The sequence below is a fragment of the Neopelma chrysocephalum genome, unplaced genomic scaffold (genome assembly GCF_003984885.1).
Source record: "Neopelma chrysocephalum unplaced genomic scaffold, ASM398488v2 Primary Assembly neopelma1_100, whole genome shotgun sequence".
Taxonomy (NCBI): Eukaryota; Metazoa; Chordata; class Aves; order Passeriformes; family Pipridae; genus Neopelma; species Neopelma chrysocephalum.
Genome location: NW_020897763.1, coordinates 1,537,412 through 1,563,370, shown reverse-complemented (window position 1 = coordinate 1,563,370; position 25,959 = coordinate 1,537,412).

Below are 25,959 nucleotides of genomic sequence, written 5' to 3'. Positions count from 1 at the left end.
TCCACCCCCTGCCATGGGCAGGGACACCTTCCACTGGCCCAGGTTGCTCCAACCTGGCCTTGGACACTTCCAGGGATGGGGCAGCCACAGCTTCTCTGGGCAACCTGTGCCAGGGCCTCCCCACCCTCCCAGGGAAGGATTTCTTCCCAATATCCCACCTAAACTTCCTCTCTTTCAGTTCCAGCCTTGCCAAGCTCTGGGCAGACGTGGCTTTGGACTTGGAGCTGCTCCAAAGGGAATTTTCACGTGCAAACTTTTACTTTTGGTAAAGCCAAGTTAAGGGAGGAGGGGAGGGAAAGAAGATTAAGGTCCCTCACATTTAATGGTGTAATAATCATGTTGCCCAGAGAAGCTGTGGCTGCCCCATCCCTGGAAGTGTCCAAGGCCAGGTTGGAGCAACCTGGGCGAGTGGAAGGTGTCCCTGCCCATGGCAGGGGGTGGAATGAGATGAACTTCCAGTCTCTTCCAACCCAAACCATTCCATGAATCCTGTGCATGTGGGAGCCAGGGCTCTCCCTGTTTGCAACCTTTGTTTTTCCATCACACAGACCCACAGACACAACCCCTGAGCTGCAGGGACGGGCAGAGGGAAGTGGAAATCACCCTGTGGGGGATTTTAACACAGATAATTCCTTACAGAAACAATTCCCAGCACTCCTGGCTGAGTGACCCAGCACCACAGCTCAGCACAGACATAATATGTGACGTCCAGACACAGGGCTGGCATTTCCCATAACTGCCCAGAAATATGGGACACTTTCCCTCATTTTACTGCATGGAATTGATATGAGGCCAGGAGCTGCTGGCAGATTAAATTTTACAACCCATGACACACCAAGGCCTTGACTCAAAAATTACTTGCACTCCACTCTAATTAATTCACGTTCTACCCATTCAGATGTTGGGGATATTTGCTGTTTCTTCCCAGGGAAAAAATTTGGAAGTCCAAAGCAGGACTTAAGCCCAGCCAGGAACGTGGGAAGGTGAGAAAGAGCAAGGAAGGGAGAAACCAGTGCTTGACATGAAGAGAATAATCAGGACAACACAGTCTGCACCCCAGGCTGTCACCTCTGCTCTTGGAGGGAAACACAGGAACAGTTTTAACACAGCAAAGCAATTACTGACAGAGAATAAAATCTGTTAATAATGAAGGGGCTTTTGGTGCTTGCAGAGCGTTCCTCGGGAGTGAGCAAAGAGGGCTGAGCAAAGATCAATCATGCCAGAACACCCATATGCTCAAAGGCTCCCCAGACAGGCACCCCTTGGAATTCTGAATGGATGTGCGGGAATGCTGACTCAGCAGAACAGGATTTTCCACACACAGAATCACTCCAAAAGCAACCCAGGGCTTTGCCAGGTTCCCTCCCAGAGAATCCTGTCAGACTTATGTTTTAAACCCCACCACAGCCCATGTTGGGAATAATTCCCAGCAGGGCTCAGCTGGCTGAGCGAAAACACGGGATGGATGGAGCTGGTTTTCCTCTAAAGGAGATTTTTTTTTTTTAAAGAAGTTATAATTATGCCAGGAGAACATCCATTTGCTTGTTAAAAAATTTGAAGGGGAAACTTTAATGATGGTAGGAAGAAAAATCAGATCTTCTTGTTAAAGTACATTCCAAGAGAACTCGTGTGCTGGACAGCACATTAAGCATCAAAGACTCATCAGTGATTCATAGAGGACTTTTTTTCTCAGTGACATGAATTATTTTCATGGGAAAAGATATGAAGACGTCTTAGACGAAGAAAAGGAGGGAAGATATTTTCATTCCTGTCCTTAGGAAATAAATAGTGTATAAATAAACCTTAAGCTTAAAGGCCATTTGAGAAACAACCCACAACTTTATATTTATTTTTCATTATGTTAACACAGCAAAATAGGTTCTAATGCCTCAAATTCGACTTGGAATTGCAAATGGGTTGTTCTGTTTGCAACTAAGCTATGGGAAAATGAATATATAGTGCAAGTTGGTTTATATTTTTCCTTGCTAACTCCTTGCTTAGAGGATGGAACACATTTCTCCTGGGTTGGGTGGGATGTGCTGCCAGCACCCGGGTGCTGCCCTTGGGTGCTGCTAATCACTTCTGGAATTATAGGTACTAATCACCTATTGATACGAGTTCAGCTCAAATCAACAGTGCTGGAAGAATAATATTATTGCTGCTAATAATCCTCTTTCTGAGGAAGGATCTCGAAATGTTAATTAGGCGTGACAGTAATAAATTAAGCCCTGCCTTCACACCAGCATTAGAGCATTTTGCTTGATGTTGGATCACAAACAGGGACACTGAGGCAAGGAGAGCTAATCTGCTTTCATTTACACACTCCTAATTCCGGAATAATTCCTTTGCAGCTCCTAATATGCTTTGGAAGAGCACACAGCAAGCACACACCAGATTTGGAAACTGTTAAACCCGATTTGAAGGTAGGTGAACACAAGCAAAATGCATTTTCATGGGATTTGCCACGTAAGGAAGACACAGATCTGCCTGTGGATGCTGGGATTCAAGTCTTGCCTTTTCCTTTCCCCCACCAGCTCTTCCCAGGGGCTTCTCCCAGTCCATTGTTGTCACCTCCCACCTTGTCTCTCAGTTGGGATGCTCCTGAGCTGCTCTGCTCTCAGAGGTGGGTACTAACAATTACTATAATGCAAATAATAACTCTGGGATGTTAACGAAGGACACAATTAAAGGCAGCCAAGCATTTATTCCTGGAAACAGGCTCATAAATCCCATCACTCAGCTCAGATGAGCAAAGGACCATCCAGGCCATACCCTGGGTCCAGCTCTGCCCTGGCGGGTGCTCAGGATGGCAGGAGGAGCCCTCCCAAGACCAAATATCCACATTTAATTCAGGAACTGACATTTAGAGGAAAATATAGCAGGAACATGACAGGCAAGTGTCAAATACAAAGGTATTTAAGGTTATCATATATCAGAGGTGCCTGGTGCCATTAATTGTGGTTGTACCGCTCTCAGTCAATCACCAAATGCCCCCCTCTCCCTTTCCCCATCATCCATCACCCGAGCTCTCCAGCTGTATATCCATCACCTCACACTCCTTGAGAGTGTCCATCATGCTGCTATCTGAGGGCTGAACCAGATGGGAGGTGTGAACTCCTGACTGTCTCCTCCCCTCCTCCTTTTTTAGGCGGGGGTTCCTCGGAGGGCGACTCCTCTCTCCCGTCTCTTCTCCCCTTCCCCAGCCCAGCCCTCCTCCCCCCCCGGGAGTTATTAGATGACATAACATTCGCTTTGGTGAAATATATTACTCGAGCAGAGTGGCTTAAAATTGAAATGCTCACACGGTCGTGAACCCTGGCTGCAGTTAAAAATAAATCCCTTTATCCGTGCAGCATCCTCAGGTCTGCATTTTCCACCAAAAGTCCTTTAAAAGACTCCGGACTCGGAGCCGGAACAAGATCAAATGTGACTTTTTAAAAATAGGATGCCTGGTCCTCTCCCTTTTTCCTCCTTGGGTCGACAATGGGAGATAAATTTGCTCCACGGGAACCTTTTGTGGGCCGTGCTGCTGAGGCAATTTGCAGTTTGCTGTGGAAAAGGCATCTCACGCTACATTTATCACCCCCCGCCGCTGGCTACAATTCAGCCCACTCGGAGCCACTGAGCAGAGGTGCCAGGCAGAGCCCCTGCATTATTATTCCACATAATAATGGGTGTTCAGGGAAGCAGGAGACAAATATAGAGTATATTCCAGAAAAGGCTCAGCTGGGGAATGGAGGTAAAAGAGCCAGGGAGTGGGCTGCAGGGAGGGAAGGCAGACAGGAGGAAGGTTAGTGATAAAAAAAAAATGAATAAATGTGCTCATCAAACAAGGTCTTTCCCTTGCAGGGCTGGAGAGATGCTGCTGCCTCAGCTCGTGACACTGGGTATCATTGTCTTACAGCCAGTGCTGGAGCTGCCAACATGGACAGGAGCATCCTTGGCTGTGGAATCATGGTCTGTAGGCAGAGGTATTCCCTGTGTTCTTCCCAGGGGACCAGGGATATCCATTTGGCCAATTCCAACCCTGAAGCATTCCCTGTGTTCTTCCTTTAGGGTAATTCCCATCTCCTGCAGGGGAGAAGAGGTGACGTTGCTCAGCCAGGTGTCCCCGAGTGGCTTAAAATAAGGACTGGGAGAGGAGACAACAAAACTCCTTGGGCACATCAGAGCTCAAGGCACTGAGAAGTTCATTCCCAGCCCACAGGCACATGGTGAGTCACTAAGGAATCCAAAATTCTGTCTTTTGAACCCTGGAGATTTGCCTTTCATCTGTCATGTACACGTGGATCCATTTCCTCTCCCATAGAACTAAAAACCAGCTAATGGATAGAGACAGCAGAAAAAGCTATGTGGAATATTATAAGCAGATTTAGATGATCAGAGGACAGTTCTGTACTTTTATATGGTTATTTTTTAAGGTTCCAAATCAAAAGAGAGATAACTTTTTTACTAAATAGAGCTTACAGGCAGCTCTGCCTTTATCTTACCATCCTACACTCCCAACCCAGAGCTTTGTTGAAAAATCTTTGGCGAGTATTTTGGGTAGCAAATGTCTGCTGAGGAGACGTTCTGAGCATGTCAATTGTAGGAATTTTTCTCACATGCCTTAAAAAAAAACCCAAAAAAAAAATAAATGACATCCCTCTCATGTTTCAGAATCTCACATCTGCGAGGGGGTTTATTTTTTGAATGCAAGAATGAAACACAACCTCCTGTGTGAAGATGTGGGGTTTGATCCTTCGATTGCTTCCTCTTTGGTCCCTTCTCAGTGTCCCTGCCTGACACTTGTCATTCCCATTCCTCTCCATCCCTCCCCCCCTTCTCCCCACCACTGGCAGCTTTTACAGTCGTGTCAATACTAATTTTCCTTTTCCAGAGTAAGTTGGTTAATCAGACCTTTGAAAAGCAAACTTTCAGCTGGATATTTGTATGCAGCCCCTCGACAGAAATGCAGATTTAAGGAGACAGCCATATGCAAGCATGAAGGGAGCAGATGTTGTACAATCAAGGGTAATTTAAAAGAGAGGGGGAAGGTGATAGAAGGACAACGTGAATCCAAAGTCAAAAATTTTTTTTGTTGTCACAAAAATGATGTTTTACTTTGCACCTTCAAGTCCCCTGGTGAAAACACTGCTTTGCCTTCTGGGTCACTGCCACCAAATGCCACCTCTGTCTTTCCAGATGTTGTCATTTCAGAGCTGTGCTCTTGTTTCTTGCACTGAGCAGAGAATTCATCCTGCATGTTTTTTTCATCTTCCAGCCCTTTTGGAGGATGGAGAATTCGCTGCTTTTGAGCCCTGAAGTCTCCCAGCAGATGAGATGCGAAGGGATCACGTCTCCAGGTGCAGCAGAGGGAGCAAACAGGAGCCACCAGTGCTGGCATCTGTCATCCAGCCCATTTAACTCCTCTGTTTTCTCCTCCCTCTAAAAAGTCTGAGCACCATCAGTCATGTCCTGTGAAAGACAAGCCCAGAGAGGATCCCGTGGGGGTGCTGAAGTGCTCCAGGACTCCCTGCAGGGAGCAGCCTCCTGCCAACAGCACCCACTAAGCTCTACTCTCCTCCAATGTTGGATGTGGTTAAACCCCAAACATCCCTGCCCTATGTCAGGGCATGGGAAAATCATAGAATCATGGTTTGGGTGGGAAGAGACCTTAAAGATCATCTCATTCCAACCCCCTGCCATGGGCAGGGATGTCACTCTCCAGAGCAGGTTGTTCAAAAAGGCAGAACTCGCTGAGAATAGTTGTTCTTAGTTGCCTTGGCCAGAAAAATAGATAGGACTGGTTCCTGTGGAACCTGTTGATCAGCAGGGCGGGATGAGGTGAGGGGCAGAGCTTTGGGTTGGCTCCACACCCAAAAAGTCAAGGCAGCAGGCAGGACTTCCTCTCTCCTCTACTTTTAGAGCTGTCAGCCTTTCGCGCCCGCAGAGATCAAATTTCGCCTTCGCTCCGTGTGAAAAAAGAGCGAGAAAGGAAAATAAAAAGTAATTTTTTTGTAATTCAGTGCCACACTAATCAATTGTGACAGGACCTGGAGAATATTTTCACGGTGCCAATTACTTAAAGGGCAAAGATGCCACAGTGCCATTAAAGTAACAGCGCCGACAGCTCTCGAGGACGTCGTGGAACAAGGTACTAAACGTTGTTCAACTCGTTCAATGAAATAAAGTGTTGGGTCATTAACCTTACCAATGTCAATGTGTTGTCACTATCAAATTCAACTAAATGAGTGTCCAAGGCAATAGTTAGGAGAGCACTTCCCACTGTGGAATGCATTAATACAATACTGGTATATAAAGGGAAACTGTGTGAGGAACTCGGAGAAGGGCTTTAAACGCGGGTTAAAGGGAGAGGGTGGGACAGGCAGGAACCCAGAGGGGTGGGTGGGTGCCCACAAACAGATTTATGCACTCACAGGCACGTTTACAAGCCGTGAAATGACTAAATAGAAAATTTATGAAGGCAAACTCCAGAGCTGTAAAGACTCATCAGGGGAGCAAATGTTTGCAAACTTCCTTCGGAACAGGGTTTCGTATCTGCCCATAAATATCTCTGACAAGCTGCTTGTGAAAAATCTCAGGAAGAGTCACTTTTTTTTCTTTTTTTAAGCTCTCTTAAAAATAAAAGTGCATCTGCAGTGCTAAGGGGGGGAGCAGGAGGATGACTCCAGCATCCCCAGGAGGTGGATGCTCCAAGAGCTGGGACAGCACAGGGCAAAGAAATCCATTCAGGGATTTCTGCAGCTCCAGAACCTCTTGCAGGGACACGTGGGAAAAGGCAAAAAACATTGCTGAGGAAAATGAGAACTGTTCCAAAGAAAAATATTGGCACTAAGGATAAAAAAATAGAAGATGGAACCACTTGGCCACTGTAAGGTTTCAGTGTGAACTGGATTTTCAGGTAAAAGGAGAGGAAAAGGGAATTTTACTTCCTGATCATTCATGGGAGCAGGGATAACAGTGTGAGTATAACAGAATCACAGGGTGGTTTGGGTTAGGAGGGACCTTAAAGATCATCTCATTCCACCCCCTGCCATGGGCAGGGACACCTCCCACTATCCCAGGTTGCTCCAAGGCCCATCCAACCTGACCTTGAACACTTCCAGGGATTTAGCCAGTGTTTACCACAGCAGACGTCCTTCAATACTTGTAATCCTATTTCAATTTTCTAATGAAATGGAAGACAGAAAATGCAAAGATTTAAGATATGCAGAGGTGGAAAAAACCCACCAGGATACCGGGCACCACTGCCATTATTTCTGGGCCAATCTCTATTTCATAATTAATAACTTAAATGGGGTAATTTAAAATTGTTAATTCTTTTCACAGAGTCTGCACGAGCTCAGGTGATGTCAGACACGCTGTCACCAGGAAGGTTAAATACTCTTGGTAGTTGCTAATTACCTAATCACCATTACTATCTCATATTAATTCTACCCGAAGAACAGATTTCATTATGACTAACCCGAGTTATTAAAGGAGGGGCTGTAAAGAACCCCCCCGTTGTTTGCATTCATTTAAAGGAGAGAAAAAAAAGCCCCTAATCTGGGCATTTCTGCCCAACATCAGGTAAATCCTGAAGACCAGTGAGGGGATTTACAGGAGCAGGGAGTGACAGGACAAGGGGGAATGGATTCAAACTGAAGGAGAGCAGGGTTAGGTGGGATATTGGGAAGGAATTCTTCCCTGTGAGAGTGGGGAGGCCCTGGCACAGGTTGCCCAGAGAAACTGTGGCTGCCCCTGGATCCCTGGAAGTGTCCAAGGCCAGGTTGGATGGGGCTTGGAGCAACCTGGGCTAGTGGAAGGTGTCCCTGCCCATGGCAGGGGGTGGAATTACATCATCTTTAAAGGTCCCTTCCAGCCCAAACCATTCCATGGTTCTGTGACCCCATTCCTGGTGGAGTGTGGGGTCTCTGCCCCGGAATCCACTGGGGGTACACACACAAACACCTTCTGTGCCCTCCCAGCACAAACACAGAGGGGTTTAGCCTTGATTGGGTGTCACTTCAGTCTTCTAAATGCATATTTTATTGATTAGTTTGAGAATACCCTTGAAGATAATCCCTTGAATCCCTGGCCAGCGTGGAAAGGGGACTGAGTGCATCATGTTTGCCTCATTAGGCTCCTGTTCTCCTCTGCCCATGGAGAATTCCCAGTGTTCCAACTGCCTCTTAATTATCCCCCTGACAACATCAGAGCTGGCCGATAAAATCCTCGGTGCTGACTTTGCCCTGGTCTCTATGTGGCCAAATCAGACACTGACCCCAACTTTGGTGGGCCCAGAGTTGCAGAAATAGAATCATAAAGGTTGGAAAAGACCTTTAAGAAGATCATCAAGTCCAACTGTCAGCCCAGCACCACCAAACCATGTCCCCAGGTGCCACCTCCACACGTTTTTTGAACCCTTCCAAGGATGGTGACCCCCCACTGCCCTGGGCAGCCTGTCCCAATGCTTGACAACCTTTTCCATGAGGAATTTTTTCCTAATGGAGCAACTTGAGACTGAAAAGGATGACCCTTGAAGGGGAGGGGGACAATAGCTCTCCAAGACAGAGCTGCTGTTTTCCCATCTATGAGCACCCAAAGAAGTCTTGTGATGGGAAGGTTCTTGGTTCAAGCAGGTTTGTGTCTCACTGCACATATCTGGGGTGGAAATCAGCTCCAGGCAGTGAGTTTGGAGTGTCCCCTTCCTCTCACCCCGTGCTGAGGAGTGGCAGATGTGTCACAGATAACACAACTCCAGATTTTCATCTATCACAGAGCTGGCAGGGAGATTTTTATGGCTGTTTTTAGTGCTGTGCTATTAATCTTTACATTTGATTCAAACTGTGTATTAGGGGATGGCAGCTACACAGTTGCAACCTTTTGAAATGCTAATTGTCAAACCAAAGTTTAGAAAGACTCTTTCAAAGCAAAGTTGCCATTATTTGGAGGCTGTGCTCTAAATGCAAGAGCTCAATTATCTGGAGTGTCAAACTTCTGACACCTTTGCTGATCCATAAAAACAAGGGAGATTAAAGAGTTTTCTGGAGTAGAATCTCATTTTTATGCTCAGGGTTATTTGCTGAATTATACATTGTGGCCAATCCAAAGCCAGTTTAATGATCAGGAATATTTATATGTATATATATATATTTGTGGTTACCTACAACACCTCAATGGAGGGGTAGCATGAAGTTTGTAGAAACACTTCCATTGTTTTCATGGATTTTTCTGAGTCAAAATTTTGTTTTTAAGACCAAAGAACAGGAGCATTGGTGACTCTTTCAGATTTTTTACTGTCTTTTTAGAGAAAGCAAATGATTTCCTTTAATGCTGCCTTGATTTTCTCTGCTCTTGGTGCCTGGAAGAGTTTCTTAGAGGGGCAGACACTGAGAGTTATGTAAAAGATGAAAGATAAAGCACGAAAATGCACTTTTGGGAGGAATTTGCATTTGCAGCTTAACATTCTGAGAAGCTGTGCCTGCTGTATCTCCCCAGAGCAGAGGAAGATAGCATCACTTCCAGAAGGGAATGAGTTTTCCTGGTCCTGCACTAGGAATTGCTGCTCCCTGTTCACGACCAGGGACAGCTCCAGCCACAGCTCCCCTCAGCTTCAAGTGTTTCCTCTGGACAAGTAATGCCACGACAGTTTGAACAGAAATACTTATCAAGGAATGAGAAGAGGAAAAGGGATATCTAAAAAAAATAAAAAAAATACAGCCCAGGGCCTGAGTGCTGCTTAAATCCCACTTGTATCGAGTGGGTGATATCAAATATTAACTGACAGCATCCTCCTCTCTTAGTAAAACTCATGAGTAACCTCACTGCTCCTGGTGCCATCAGCTCTGAGATGCTCATGAGAGACTCAGCCTGGTGCTGAGCTGCACCTCAGTGCTGACAGACCCTTTGCAGGCTTTTGACTCTCACCCCAGAATTCCAGCTGAGCAGCAGCCAGGTGAGCCATAACTTCATTTTACTTATTTCAGACAAGAGCACAGTGTGTTGTCCTGACCCAAAGGAACACGGCAGGCAAGGGCTGGAGCGTTTGCAAGGTGAAAAACTACATTTTGGTCACATTCAGGGAGCTACCTTACACTCCAGAGCATCTAAAAATTCAAAAGCAATTAAAGCTCATGAGCCACATCAGTGATCACTTTGCTCACGCTTCAGTTCACCCAGAATTTATGGGTTGTATTTTTACTGGATAGTGCACAGGGCATAATTTTTCAGAATGGGCTGTTTCATTTTTTTTGGTGTCCCTTTGGTGACAAGAGGGTTGCACTTATGGCCGTGACCCCTTCTGAACACGGGGCCTTCTGTCATTCCCCTGGCAGGGGTTTTCTCTGGCTGGCAGAGCCCCTTCCCCTGTCACCCTCAGAGCATCACAGACCACTGGGAACAGGGAGAGTCTTTCAGTGTGCCAGGCCACAGATCTGGGGGCTGGGGCAGCTCTCTGAGAGCACTTGGGGGGGTGTAACCATGGTTTGTACCTGTGGGAGTCAGACAACAGACCCTGAGGAAGAACCACTGAATAAAACTGACTTCAAGAAAATTGCTGGAGGAAGTGAACCCCCCAAAAAAGCCCATCTACCTTCCCAAAAATCAGCACTGCCCAGGCACCACTTCCACTGAAGGTACCACATCCGTGTCCTGGTGCTCCATCAATGTCAGCAGAGGCTCAGTGGGTTCAGAGCAGAGTAGTTAAGCACCAAGATTATTAATTAAGGGGTTAATATGCCTGGCTGAACTTTTGTCTCCATTACTAAGAGGGTTGGAGGTGCCAGGACTGCTGATTAAATGATTAAATGGACATGCTGGGGTGCAGTCAGAGGGCTCCATCCCCAGCTGGGTTATCCCTGTTCCAAGAGACCTTCCCCCTCTCCCAGGGCAGTAACGTGGGACTCGACTCTGCAGCCAAACCCGACACAAATCCAGCCCTTGCACATGAAACAGAAAAGTTCAAACACAAACCCAACTTTGTTGCTTCTCAGTAGCTCTCCAGCTGAATAAAGACTCAGCTACATCTTTATTGGCCTTTATCATCAATAGCTCTTTCCTTAATGGTGTCTTTAAGGCGGTTTTATCCCACTTGAAAAACGACCGAAGGTGTTTCTCTCTCCAGCTCTTTTCTGAATCCCTGCTCTGAAGCTCCCAAACAAGGCCAAGTGTCAGAGTCAGCTTTCAGCTCTAACTAACTCTGTGCTGCAGCCTGTTCCCTTTGCTTCCCCCGTTCCTGACACCCTGACATCCACACCGGGGAGCCCCAGGGGGGAGCTGGGGGCGATTTCATCCCACTGGGAGGAAAAAGCTGCTTTTCCACATCCCAGCCAGCCCTGCTCAAAGTCACCTCCGCTGAAGCGAGGGAGGAAGGAGAGCCAGGTGCAAGGTGCATTTGGAATTTAAAGCTCCTCAGGTTTCAAAAAGAACCATAATAATTTCATGGGGAGCTTGGGAGCTCCGAGCATTGCACGATTTCCAAGGAAAGCTCCAAGTTTTCAGCAAGCTACACGGAGGATTAGCAAACTGTCTCCCTCTCTGTTTTAAAATGCATAAACAGAGCTGAGAGGTAACACTGAACAGCTTCAAGATTGCCAAGTAATGCTATAAATCAGTTCTGTGCAAGTTAAGGACTTGAGCCTCTGGCATATATAATTTTATATATTAAAAAAAAAAAATACGCTAATGCTCTTCTGGAGCCAAGGCAGCAGAAGGACGTCAAATGAGGATGTACAGGAGGGCTTGGAGTGCCAAGCTGAACTCATCTAAAACAAATCACCTGCTCCAAAGACCCAATCAAGGCTCAGGATGCCCCTCTGAAACCCCACAGAGCTTCCAGATCCAATCCAGGCTCTGAACACCCCTTGGAAACCCCACCGAGATGCTCCTTGTGCAGGGAAAGGTGATCCAAACCCAGCGGGGCTTGGCAGGGTCAGAGCGAGGGAAGGCTGAGGCCTCCTTGTGGTTTGGAGTCTTTCCACGTTGGATACCTCTAGCAAGGAGCATTAGTTTCAAATTAAATCAAATTAAAGCCCGGCCTGGACTGAACCACTCCCGCCCTCCGGGCTCAACCCCCGCGATGGAGCTGCAGTTCCAGCTCTTGGCACCCATCACCTCCACGAGTTCAGGCAGGGATACAGCTGCAGCCTGGAGCTCCTGCTGTGTTCCAGCACATTTAACACCTCCTAAACCTGGAATAAATGCAAACCCAGGTGCGCTGCTGCACTTTGCAGGCAAAGTGCTTTCGTGTTTCTTTTTTAAACCGCGGTAAATAAACTGTGTCCGAAAGAAAAGTGATCTGCTCAAAACCACTCTGGGTGTCCACGTGTTCCCATACTCCTGGTAACGCATTCCCTGGCATCTAACCTGCCTAGGGGCAGGGATAAGCTGCAGCTGTGTCTCTTGTTGAGATTATTTGGGATGCCCTGATAACATGACCTTTGGCTTGTGAAAGAATATCTAAAAAAAAAGCCCTCAATTTAGGGGGAGAAATGAGCCATTTGAGCACAGTTTGAGATCTTTGTTCCAAACCATCATCTCTCTGCTGGCAATCCCAATGTGAAACAGGACTGGGCAGCTGAGCAACTGCTGCTGTCCAGAGCTACAAAACTCTTTTGTAACTTAAAGCTCTTTGCCTGGGGCTGCACAGTAGGTGCTCAGGGAAAATCCAGGAGTGAAACTTTCTTTTCCAGCTGTGGCCTCTGGTCACCAGGAAAACCCAAGGCAGGACCACAGGACGTGGCTCTGACCTCCTGGCCCAGCACCAGGTTTGTGAGAGGGCACTGGCAAACTTCAAATCATGGAATGGTTGGGGCTGGAAGGAGCCTTAAAGATCATCCAGTTCCACCTTCTGCCACGGGCAGGGACACCTTCTACTAGCCCAGGTTGCCCCAAGCTCTGTCCAACCTGGCCTTGGACACTTCCAGGGATGGAGCAGCCACAGCTTCTCTGGGCAACCTGTTCCAGGGCCTCCCCACCCTCACAGGGAGGAATTTGTTTCTAATATCCAATTTAAACCTACCCTCTGGCAGTTTGAATCCATCCCCTCTTGTCCTGTCACTCCAGGCTCTTATAAACACTCTCTCTCCATCTTTCTTGTAGCTCCTTCAGGTACTGAAAGGTCACAATTCAGTCACCCCAAAGCCTTTTCCTCTCCAGGCTGAACAATGCCAATTCTCCAGCCTTTCCTCCCAGCAGAGCTGCTCCATCCCTCTCATCATCTTGGTGCCTCCTCTGGACCTGCTCCAGCAGCTCCAAGTCCTTGCTGTGCTGTTGGACCCCAGAGTTGGAGCAGCTCTGCAGGGGAGTCTCACCTGAGGGGGCAGAGGGGCACAATCCCCCCCTGCCCTCTGTGGGATCAGCTCAGGGGGTTTCTGGGCTGTGTCACCTCCAGCCTCTCCCCCGCCAGCCCCCCGAGTCCTTCTCCCAGCAAACACCACCAAAGAGCCCGGGGGGCTGGCTCAGGAATCCCACACACATCCCTACCCTGGCCTCGGGGAGTTCTCTGACACCTCAGCACCTCCTCTGCAAAGTGCTCTTCAAGAGCCTCACACTTAATACGGCGGCAGATGAAAAGCTATAACAAAAGTGATAATAAAACAGCCCGTGGAAAATCAGGGGACAAAGGAACAAAACATTTTGAAATGAAGCTCGCGGCAGAAAGGAGCCTAAGGAGCTGTTCTGACGCTTTAAGATCTAATCCATCACCTTTTCTGCTCGCTGGCCTCTTAAATTTTTCATTTATTTATTTATTTATTTTATATTTTTTACGGGGCAATTTCATAAAAATAGATTTGGCGCCTTGACGTTGCTTTAAGTGCCGTGGGGAACAGCAGATAAAAGGCAATAATACAACTAATGGAAATAAACTTCACAGCATTAACTGGTCAGGAGCACAGAAGAAACCACCAACTGGCTGGTAAACGATGTAATATTTTTATTTTTTAGCTGGTTTGTTGTTTTTTTTTTTTAATCTCTGGTGTATTGCATCAATGCATAAAACTCTGAGGTGAGGACACAGGTTTCCAGGGAACAGATAAAGTCAAAATGAGTCATTTCAGAACAGCGAGATGATAGCAAAGATGTATGCAGCAACCCTCCTGATTTACTTCTCCTGCTAAAGGAAGTGCCAGATGTTGCTCCTGTTTCGATTGGTATCTGGAGCTCTGGAGAGATTGTGCCCATCACAACACTGAGTGCAAAGACACCCAGACCCAGAGAACAAAATCAACTCCTTCAATAAGGAGAAAAAACCAAAAAGGGAAAATCCCACTTTGGATTTATTGGGTCACATTTCTGGATTTATAGGGGTCATTTTTATCGACTCCGGTGCATTTTCACCCACGAGCTCGAGAGGGGATTTTCTCTCTGTGCTTTGCAGCAGCAGCAATAACCTGTTCAGCAGAGGGAGAGCAGGGAGGTTAATCTGAGGGAGCCCAAAAGGAAGAGAAAAGAGGAAGCCTGGGGGGGTTCAGCCACTTGAGGTCACTTCATGAGGCAGAGATATGTGTTCCCTGTCCCTTCCCCTCAGCACAGCCATCCTTTTCCTGCCTCTGTTGGCAAACACACACTGGGAAATAAAATATACATTAATTATCAATAGTTCAAACAGAGTTACTATTAATTAGCAGGTGTGTAGAGCTTTGGCTATCAAAGTGCTTTCTAATATGAAATGATTAAACCTTGCAGTGTTTTCCTTGTGATGAATGAGGGGGTTGTTACCCTGCAGAGGGGCTGAGGCAGATGAAAGGTGGGATTTCCACTCTCCTGAGTTTCACTGGGAAACAAACCCCCACAATCCTGTGCTGTAACAGGGCTGAGGGCTGGCATGACCTCATCATCCGTGTGTCTGTCCATCTGCCTGTCCTCCCCTCTGTCCTCCCCTCCCAGCAGTGGTTCCAGCATCCAACCAGGAAAGGAATTCAGAGAGTGGGAGGAAAGGAAAAACATCCGCTCTGTCAGTGACAGATTTGATATCAAACTCCACGGCTTAAAGAGTCAACTCACTCTGTTCCAGCAGGGCTGTCAGCAGTGGACAGTGAACTCAACCAAGGAAAAGCAAGGAAATGCCTCCTTTTGCCTCACATCTCACGGTGAACAATAACCTGACAGGAGAAACAAGCCCTGATTAAGACAGGATTGTTTTTTGGGACAAGCCAGTAATGAAGTATGAAAGGAATCGAAGACTTGCTGCTCACAGTTATTAGCACAACTCCAGATGTCTTGAAGTTGTTTTTTCAACCACAATAGGTAATTTTTTTGAATGATGTGCCTAACAGGGACAAATCCTGCAGCCAGAGGAAGCCTTCTATTAAATTAACAAGTATATTTTCAATCCCTTCAAAACAGAACACACTTTAATCTGATCTTCAAAGCCAGAACAGAAATGTTGAATGTCTTTCAGAAGCGATTCCTGCAGAGGGGATCGTGGCAAAGGGGATCTGACACAAGCACGTGCTGCAGCTCAGCACCTCTGCCACGAGCTGGAGAGCAGGTTTTGGCATTCATTGTGTCCTCACCTACTCCAACAAGCTGCAAAGACTAAACCCAGCCCTGAGCAGAGGTACAAGCAGGAGGCTGATGCAGCAGAGATGTCCCAGAGAACTTAAGGGAGCTCGTCCCTGATCATGTGCCTTCCCCATGGGTGCTCAGATTTAGGCACAGCTGCCCCTGATTTCCCTGCAAGCTCTGTCCTGAAGGTCCTACTTGTTCTTTTCTTGTAGTCTGGCAGAAGAGCTTTGAGTTGATGTCCAGCTCCCACCACACCAAGTCCTTTTTCCCTGACCCAGGGCTGGGTGAAGCCACGGGCAGGGCACCTCTGTCTTCACACGGTGCCACCACACTCCTGCACACCAGGGAGATGCTCAGCCTGGTCTCTGCCTGCTCAGTCTGGCAGCTGCTGACACAGGCAGCCCTCATGGCCAGGAGTATCATAGATTTTTTACCAGGACAGGTCCCAGATGACAAGTGGGGTTCCCACTGCATCCCCCATCCCCCAGGGATGTCACCAGGAACACGGCTGCTTTGTTGGCATGAGGACTAACCTGGACAAGAGGGTGTTTCTTTGGCCTGTTGAACCCACCCTATAATTTCCCCTGTAAGATATTTGTTATTTGCCCTCTCACAGAGCTGTCCTCCTTCCCAGGTAAATGATGCTGCTGGAGTAGAAACGAGCTCAACCAGCACCAAGTTCTTCACAGAGGAGGGATGAAAATGGTTGAGTGTTTTTCCCAGTGTAGGATAGTTTGCAGCAAAGGGGCCTGGGGTTGTCTGAGGGACCATCTGCCTGCCTCGGGCCAGGGGCTGGGCTGCTGGAGGGCACCCGGGGACACCACACGTGTAGGACACGTGTACAGGGAGCAGAGACACAGCACAGGCAGCCAAGAAAAGTGAGGCCCAGGGGTTTATCCTGCCAAAGTCCATCAGTGGGACCTCCTCTGCAGGTGGGACAGGCTCCACAGGGCCAGCTCAGAGCCCCACTGGCACCACTGAGCCACGTTGTGCCTCGTGTGGCATCACCAAGATCCGAACAGAGTACGTCACAGTCAGTCAGCACAAGTAATTATTCAAGGGTGCCCCAGGCTATAACAATGGATTTAAATACAGAACAGCAAGCAGGGTTAGAGTCTGTGCAACTTAGTTTGTCACTTCCTTCAGCTCTTCTCTTTAAAAGTGGGTCTCTGTGCTCACAGGGGTTCCCAGGCTGCCCGTACAGGAGGTGACGCTTGGCTACACTCAGATTGAGGTCACTAAAGGCTTCCCTTCCCCAGCCAGACCCTTTGGAAGACCAAAGGGCGATCTCATCATGCTGGGAGGGATGGGAAATCCCTTCCCAAGTTGCTGTGGGGTTATATCCAGCAGCATTTCCAGCCCCAGCATGCACAGAGCACACTGTGCCACTGCTGGAGCCCACAACACGCAGGGATCCCAGCTCCAGACTCACTGGACTCGAGCTCAGCAGAGCCAAACCCAGCTCTTTGCTCTCTCCTTCCTTCTCAAAAGCTGCCTGTGGGACAGAGGATGAGAAAGTCTTGGAGGCACCAAAAGCTCTGCATTGCTTTCCTGCCCTGGTGGGCAGCTCCCCCTGCCCAGCCCATCCTCACCCAGGGGGAGGGCAGGCAGGGATCTGGGCTGCACAAACTGGATTGCATAAAAGTGTTTGAAATGGAAGAATTCCATAAGAAATCACTTCCTGATTACCAGGTTGGTCGTGTCACTCTGCAGCTCATTCCTTGGCTTTGCAAGAGGCTGGCCTGGAGTCCCTTTCCAGGAAAAACAGCAACAGCACCACAGAACCCTCCCCAGTGACTGAACTTGTCCCTCCTCCCTCATCCCCCCCCCTCCTCTGTGGTCCCCTGACTACAACTTCAGTCATTAGCTATCCCATTAGTCCTGGATTCAATCTGCAGCAATGCTTATTTAGGCCTGCAGGCAATTCCCTCACCTTTTAAATGCTACTGGGGAGTGCTTAGAATTCTTCTTTTTTTTTTTCTTTTTTTTTTTTTAAATAAAACCAATTTCGGTTAATTTAATTATAGCTGGAATTTAATGTTTAAAAGCCATCAGCTTAATAAGTACCAGGGATCTGTATCATTGTTATCAGCATCTTTGAAAACTGCTGAACAACGTCTGTGCCACTTAGAGGATGCAGAGATGGAGCTGGGAGATAGCTCCGTGCAGATCCCTCCCCTCCCACTCCCAGAGGCACTTCCAGGCTCTCCAGTTCCCATTTCTCCCTCTCTCAGGCTGGTTCCTACATCCCAGAGGCAGCTCTGCCCTGTGGAGCACAGACATTTGCACCCACCTGCCCCCACGTGCCTGTTCAACGCTCAGACCAACATCACAGCTCTAAAGGTCAGCCAAACCCAGTGACATTTTCCTTTATTTCGAGTCAAAGGTGTCTTGAACTATCATGTCTGAGCTTAGTCTTGCAACTGGGAGCAAAGGGAGGGTGTGCCCAGTGAGTAAACTGTGTGTGCCCACAGCAGTTGGCACCAGACCGTGCCAAAATCCCTCTAAATCCTTCGCCTGACTCCCAGACTCGTGTGGGATGTGTTGTCCTTTGTATTTGAGGATCAGTGTCACCTCTCTGACCCAGTGGCTCAGGGCACCCAGTTCTCCCATCCCTGCTTGCCTTGCTGAGCCATTTTTCCCTGGGAGAAGCAGGGCTGATCCTCATGATCTCTGAAGTTGGGAATCCACAACTGCTGACTGGCCAAAGCTGTTTGGGAACAGCCAATTCCAGTGCATAAACAGCTCTTCCCACCCTCTGCACTTGGAAAAGGGATAGGGAATCAAGGAATCCAGAACTAGGATAATTCTAGTGGAAAACTGACTCTTCCCAGCCTCCCAGCCCTTCCAGGGACAGGTTTGAGCTTTGCTAAAGCTGAATTCCCTCCCCCCTGAACACACACACACACAAATCCTCCCACTCCCTGCTCGGAGGGTTCTCCTCCTGCTTTGCCAGGGTGTAAATCACTGCACAAGGTGCAAGGCAGAGCCCAGCTCAGCTCTGGAGTCTGGGAAGAGCCCCAGTGCACAAATGGCTCTGCTGAGAATAACAAATTATCATCTTATCTCCACTGATGCTGCATTTTATTGCTTCTTAATATTTTTCCCGGGCTGTCCGTGGCCTTTTATCATCTCTCCTGCACTTGATCACAGCTTTATGGCCTGCTGTTCCCTCCCCAGTTTTTTTTACCCCCTGTCTTATTGGTCTCTATTTTCTCTCTTCCAAACAAAGGCTTTTTGCAGCCACCTCGTCCAGCCTGGCTGCAGATATTCCTCAAGGTTCAGTTGTTTTCTGCATTGTTATTTGCAATTTATCTGATTCCAAAACCTGACATTATTCTTGGCTGTGATATACAGTTGCCTGGCTATTGCTAACCGTGTGCAAGCACATTATTCTGCATTGACAAATTTTATTTATTTATTTAGCTGCCTCCCAGGTTTGGAGCAGCGTTCACTGAATTACGGATTTTGATGTCTGCAAATCATAACCCCATCACGCAGATAAGACAGAATTCATTACTGCAGGCCCTGCCATCACATGGAAGAATTTAGGTCAAACTGCTTTGTCCTTGGACAGCATCCCTGGAGCTCCAATTCAGTACATCTTCCCTTAGCACACGTTCTGTCTGGCCCCTGAGGGAGCAATGACATCACTGATTTTCACTGGAAACCTCGAGGCCCAGACCTTGGTTCATCAGGAGCAAAACTTTGGGCTGCACTGGACGTGAAAGCAGAGCAAGTTCAGCCACAAGCACATCCCCTGGAGGTGATGTCAGAGCTCCCATCCCCTGATGTGCAGGTAGGAGAGCAGCCCAGAGGTGGGCAGTGAATCCAGGTCATGGATGCTGTCACTGAGGACACGGTGGCACAACGTTATCAGAGCACAGAAATGCTGGAGCTTCACTTCCCTGGGCCTTCATTCCCTGCCAGCAAGATCCTGGACTCACAAGAGGATTCAAAAGAGTGAAAACAAACATAAGGGTTTGGAGTGATTCTGCCTCACTTCAGGCACTTAAATGGGATTCCAAGTTCAAATCCAATGGCTGATAGCAGTCAGCAGAAAGGCACCTCTGGAAGCTCTTTGGCTGCAGATGGGCTGAATTCCCTTCTGGAAGTGTTCCCCTGTTTCTCTTATGGACAATTCTGCTCCCAGCTCAGCTGCCTCCAGCAAAGCAGGAAAATCCCATGGGCAGGATGTCTGAGGGGGACCCATCCCAGAGCTTCATATCCTTCCTCATGTGAACTCCCGTGGGAGGAACAGTCTCGAGGTAACACACACTCAGCCCAGAGCTGCTCCCAGGGATCTGGGACCATGGGCCACCCTCTTAACCCAGGCCCTCCAACATCCTTCCCACAGGACACAGACCACGACCTTCTCCTGCCACCTGTGTCCCAGGGGATGTCACCTGCTCTGTGCCAGCACAGCGTGGTGGGACATGTCCCTCATGTCCCTCATGTCCCTCATGTCCCTCATGTCCCTAATGTCCCTGCCCAGAGCTCCTGCACCCCGATTCCCTAATCACACTGACTTGATGGATGGCAGGAGAGGACTCCAGGGATTCCTTTTTATGCAGAGCTCCCAGATCCAAATCAGCAACAACAGAGACAAAAGAGACATGGAGGAATATCCATAAGTTACCTCCTGAGAGGTGGCAAAGCAACATCCCTGCCCTTGGCCCTCTCCAGCTGAGGGAAGGTTGGACAAATCCAGCTCCCATTGATCGAGGGGATGATGGGTTTGTGGGATTATTGACAAAGTGCTCTGTAATCACCCTGCTGGAACAGGAAAGGCAACGAGACAGGCCTGAGGAATGGGGGACAGAGCAGGGGTTTGTCACATATTAAAGACCCAATCCCCAGGGCTGCACACCCCATTAGAGGCAATAGGGATGAGCAGCAGGGGCTGTGACCACGCTCCTCACAAGGGTGGGCAGGGGGTTTGCTCTGCTCTTGGCTCCAGGAGCTCACAGAGGGGAGAAATGTTCTTTCCTTAAGAGCTTTCCCTCGGTGGGTCTGGTCTGAGAGAGCACTGGAACCCTGCTAGAGGGAGATTTTGTTCCCACTATTGTGGAATGGTTTGGGTTGGAAGGGAGCTTAAAGCTCATCCCATCCCACTCCCTGCCAGGGGCAGGGACAACTTCCACTAGCCCAGGTTGCTCCAACCTGGCCTTGGACACTTCCAGGGATCCAGGGGCAGCCACAGCTTTTCTGGGCAACCTGTGCCAGGGCCTCCCCACCCTCACAGGGAGGAATTCCTTCCCAATATCCCATCTAACCCTACCCTCTGGCAGTGGGAAGCCATTCCCCCCTTGTCCTGTCACTCCATGCTCTTGTAAATAGTCTCTCTATGTTGGGACACAGTGGACACAGGCAGGTGAAATCCCTGTGCATTTGGAGGTGACCAGGAGCTGTATCAGCCTGTCACTGAGCCCTAAATCTGGGCAGAATCATTAATTCAGGTTAAATGTGCCAACACAACCTCCAGAGCAGAACACTCGCAGAGAAGGCAGAGCAAACCTGTGTTTCCCATAAAATACTGTGTCAATATATTCACAATAACCTGCTTGGATGCAGAAACCACCGAAATTATGGAGAGGCAGCAGATCACTGATCACTTCTGTCTCTGAAAACAGCAAACAGCTGCCATCAGTTCTGCACCACTGGCAAAGGGTGAAGTGTTTGCTCCCTCATCCTGCACTCCCCAGAGCCCTTCCCAAGGCCCAGCTCCCAGTGTCCTGGAGACACTCCATTCATGTGCAAGGTGTGCAATCTTCATTTCACAGGGACTAACAAAAAAGCCATCAAATGGTAATAACTTCAACTTCCAGCTTGTGTTATGTTTGAACTGGTGACCTTGAGGAGAAAGACATTATCGAACCCCTGGGCTACTTAGTCAGGTATTAATAACAGATTTGTCTCCTCGTGTCCAGAGCTGTGGTGTGGAGGTACTGTTAAACAGCCAGGGAATTGTGTCCTGGAGAACCTGCATTGCAGAGATGAAGTAGCTCCCTTAACACGGATGTAAAAGTCTTTTTTACTTAGAATTCAACCAACAGCACAAATTTAGATGATCACCAAGTACTATCGAGCATGAGGCAAGGCAAATAAATCCTAATGCAGCTGCTTAGTAAAGAAAGTGGTAAGAGAATTTGGTGGTAGTGCTGCAGTCTCCTCGGGCTATATCACATATTTTACTCGTTATGACCTTCAAAAGGGAAATTAGAAGACTAAAGGCTCTATTTGCAAGAGTGACTTCAAGCAGGGTCATGCTCTTCCTGCACCCTGTCCCATTCTGGATTCACTAGGATGGGTCCATGGAAGCTGTTAGTGGGTTACATCAGAAAATGCAAGAAAATTCGGGAGAGGGAAAGGATATAATTAATTTATGCCAGCTAAAAACCTGGCTTAAAAATTAAGGAGTATGATTAGCAATTAGAAACCCTCTCTATCTTTCTGTAGGCATTATAATAAGAGATGATTTTCATTTCTCACAAAGATAAGTCGAGTTGGCTCTGAAACCACAAGGTAAGACTATTCTGCAACCCACATACAACCCACACACAGATTTTTTGGTGAAAGATGAGAAACAACATAAGAGCAAAAAAAAAATAAGCTCAAATGAACTTATATATAACTAACCCTAACTTCTTACATAACCACTTATAAGACACACTATTTTGGGGTTTTTTTTAGTGTTTTTCTTAAACACACAGAACCTGGGAAAGAACTAGAATGTCTTTCCTAAAGGACAGTATGTATTTTTTATGTGGTAACCTGCATCCAGACCTCCAGAGGAAATCCATCACTGCTGGAACAGGCAAGGTTCAGGGTGAGACTGATGGGCAGGAAGCCCTGATGGGCTCAGGCTGGATGTGGATGCTTGGATCAGGATGGGAATAGGGCATTTAATGCTGCATGAGGGAAATGGGATCAGCTTGAGGACAGGATGGAGCGACACAGGGACATCAGAAGGCTGCAAAACTCCCAAGAACTCCCCAACCATTTTATGTACTCTGCTTTAGAGATGCAAGAGCCTCGTCACAAATCTGCATTTCCTGTGACAGCCTGCTCACAGAAAGAAAATGTACTTAAAGCAAAGCCAAGCCAACAAACACAGTCACTTCCCTCGGTTATGAACGATTTCACTTTACTGCTTCACGTGTACCAACCCAGAGCAGAGCGATTCCTGCACGAGAAGGGGAAGAACAGTCACTCGAGAGTCTCAGAAGGAAGCTAATTGGTGTCTAACCTAAATCATAAAAAGACCTGTAATTATACCGCTCGGAATTAACACGGAGGGCCTCTAAAAAAGTCCATTTTTTAAGTTAATTTACGCCATTATGAGACCTGTCGCTTCCGAGCAATAAAAGCGGGGCTGTTCCGTCGTGGCTCCGCGTCCTCCCGTTTGCTCGTGCCAGCTGCACCCAGCACAAAAGCAGTTTTCAATTTATTTTTATTGCTCCTCTCTAAAAACATTCCATTACGGGGATATGAAGTTTCAAAGCACCACCACCACCACCACCGGCAGTTTATTTGCTTGTTTTGCTGGAATGGAATAAACAGTGATTTTTGCAGGAGCCGTTATTACAACTCCACGGGTGCGATGCTGCCTGGAAGGGTCAGACCCCTGTTCGCTTTTTAATTCCCTAAAGGGGTTGAAACTCGGACACAAACCGGGTTGGACACTTTATTTGTGGTGTTACCAGGTTGCACACAGGGGGTTTTAGGACACGGGATGAGATTCTTAGGGAAAATTGAGAGAAGGTCCAGCACGGAGCTGTGTGAGCTGAGGAGCAGAATGTTCTGAGCAAAATGAAGTTTTGCTGTGCTGTTTAAAAGAAAAAATATTTTCATAAAAGTGTTGGAGAAAAGTTTCACTGGAGCTGAAGGTCTGAATTTGTCGAAATCAGGTCAGAAGCACAAGTTCCTTGTGCAAGAGGCATCCTGGTGTCAGGACAAGGGGGAATGGCTTCCCACTGCCAGAGGGTGAGGTTAGGTGGGGTACTGGGAAGGAATCCTTCCCTGGGAGGGTGGGGAGGCCCTGGCACAGGTTGCCCAGAGAAGCTGGGGCTGCCCCTGGATCCCTGGAAGTGTCCAAGGCCAGCTTGGACGGGGCTTGGAGCAACCTGGAAATAGAGGAAAGTGTCCCTGCCCATGGAACAGGATGAGCTTTAAGGCCCCTCCCAACCCAAACCATTCCATGATTCCATGACCCTTGGATTAGATTTATCTCTGCTGCCATTCTCTGTCTGAACAGTTGCTGTGGAACAGCCCCCCAGGAGCTCAACCCCTTCAGCTCAGTCCTGGGATGTCACAGAGGAGGGACACGGGCACCGTGGCACCCACTGCCACCAGCCCTCCCGAGATCCTAAACCAGACTGGCCCTGGGTGAAGCCTCCCTGACTTCTCAGAGGGTTGGATTTTAATCCTTCAGCTTGAGAAGTGCTGAACAAAGTGCTCAGATAATGAGATAATTGTCTTTATGTTGTTATTCCACAAAGTAGCCCCTTTCTGACCTGGCTGTGACTCGTGGTCTTGCTCCCAAGGTAAGGGAGGTTTGGTGCAGCTTGCAAAATAAACCCACATATTTTAACTAGTTCTTTTATAGCCTTAAATAAACCAGCAAACTTGGATAGAAGTTGCAAAACTGTATTCTTAACCCAATTTACAAGATGTCATTGGAATACCTAACCTGGTCAAGCACAATATATCCAACTATTAAACTTGGAGCCAAAGAAAATATATGAAAGAATTCTTTTTTAGAGCCCAGACTGGGGTTATTTTACCAAGTTACCACGTGAAGTACAGAATCAGAGCTCACACACTGTCCTGACCAAATTGGAAAGTTATACTAAGAGTAATTGCTACCCAATAAAAAAAAAAAATATATACAGCCAGGTCCTCCTTTCCAAGTCTTTAAATTCCTTCATAAACTAATCTTTTCCCAGTGGTGTTGGACTCAACAATTTGATATTTTATTGCTTTTAGGGTCAGAAATTCACTCACTCAAGGAAAAAAAAAACCTGGAAGAAAAGATTTGTGTCTTTTTTGGACAGTAAAGCCAACAAATCTCTTGCACTGCTTGCTCAGAAAATACAATTAAGTAGACTGTAGTGGACTCTCTTGAAAGAAGATTGTCTGGATTGAGATGTGAATAGCCTAAAAGCCAAACGTGTAAAAATCAATCCTTCCCAGTCCTTCGGGATACGACTGTTTGGGAAAAAGTTTGCTCTGATTTTCCTGTCTGTCTGTGTGTGTGTATAATTCTTAGAGCAATCAATATAAGTCCCCGAAATGAGGAATTGCAGCGATCAAAGCCTGGAACGTCTGGCAGATGAGGAGGGTTTGCACAGGATTTCTGGGCTGGCTGTCAGATCTAATCCTTGGAGTGCTCGGGCTGACAAACAGGGCCTGGGACACAGATTCCTTAAGCTGGGCTCAGCCTGCCCCCTTGCCTGGGGGATATTGGGAAGGACTTGTTCCCTGGGAGGGTGGGGAGGCCCTGGCAAAGGTTGCCCAGAGAAGTTGTGGCTGCCCCTGGATCCCTGGAAGTGTCCAAGGCCAGCTTGGACGGGGCTTGGAGCAACCTGGAAATAGGGGAAAGTGTCCCTGTCCGTGGCAGGGGGTGGAACAGGATGGGCTTTAAGGCCCCTTCCAACCAAACCATCCCATGATTCCATGACCCTTGGATTAGATTCATCTCTGCTGCCATTCTCTGTCTGAACAGCTGGTGTGGAACAGCCCCCCAGGAGCTCAACCCCCTCAGCTCAGTCCTGGGATGTCACAGAGGAGGGACACGGGCACTGTGGCACCCACTGCCACCAGCCCTCCCGAGATCCTAAACCAGACTGGCCCTGGGTGAAGCCTCCCTGACTTCTCAGAGGGTTGGATTTTAATCCTTCAGCTTGAGAAGTGCTGAACAAAGTCCCTCCAACAGTGGGGGACCTTCAGGACCCAGGGGGGTTTGGGGTGCCCCTCACCCAGAGCCACGGCCACCCCCAAGGGTGGTTTGGGTTTGGGAGCCTGGGAGCACCCCCAGTTTTGGCTGCTGACAGGTTGAATACCAGGGAAGCACCACAGAAACCATCCACAGACTGTGAGAGATGGGCAAGGTGTTTACAAATGAAGGATATAGAGCCATGGGATCCCAGAATGGTTTGGGTTGGAAGGATCTTAAAGATCACCTCATTCCACCCTCCACACCTTCCACTAGCCCAGGTTGCTCCAAGCCCCGTCCAACCTGACCCTGGACACTTCCAGGGATCCAGGGGCAGCCACAGCTTCTCTGGGCAACCTGTGCCAGGGCATCACCACCCTCACAAGAAAGAGGTTCTTCCTAATACCTAATAATTTAAACCTGCCTTCCTCATATATATATATAAAATCAGAAAGAAGAAAAATAGATCTACAGATTCTGGAAGGACCCACCAGGACACAGCGAGGACAAGGCTCCACAGGTGACATCCC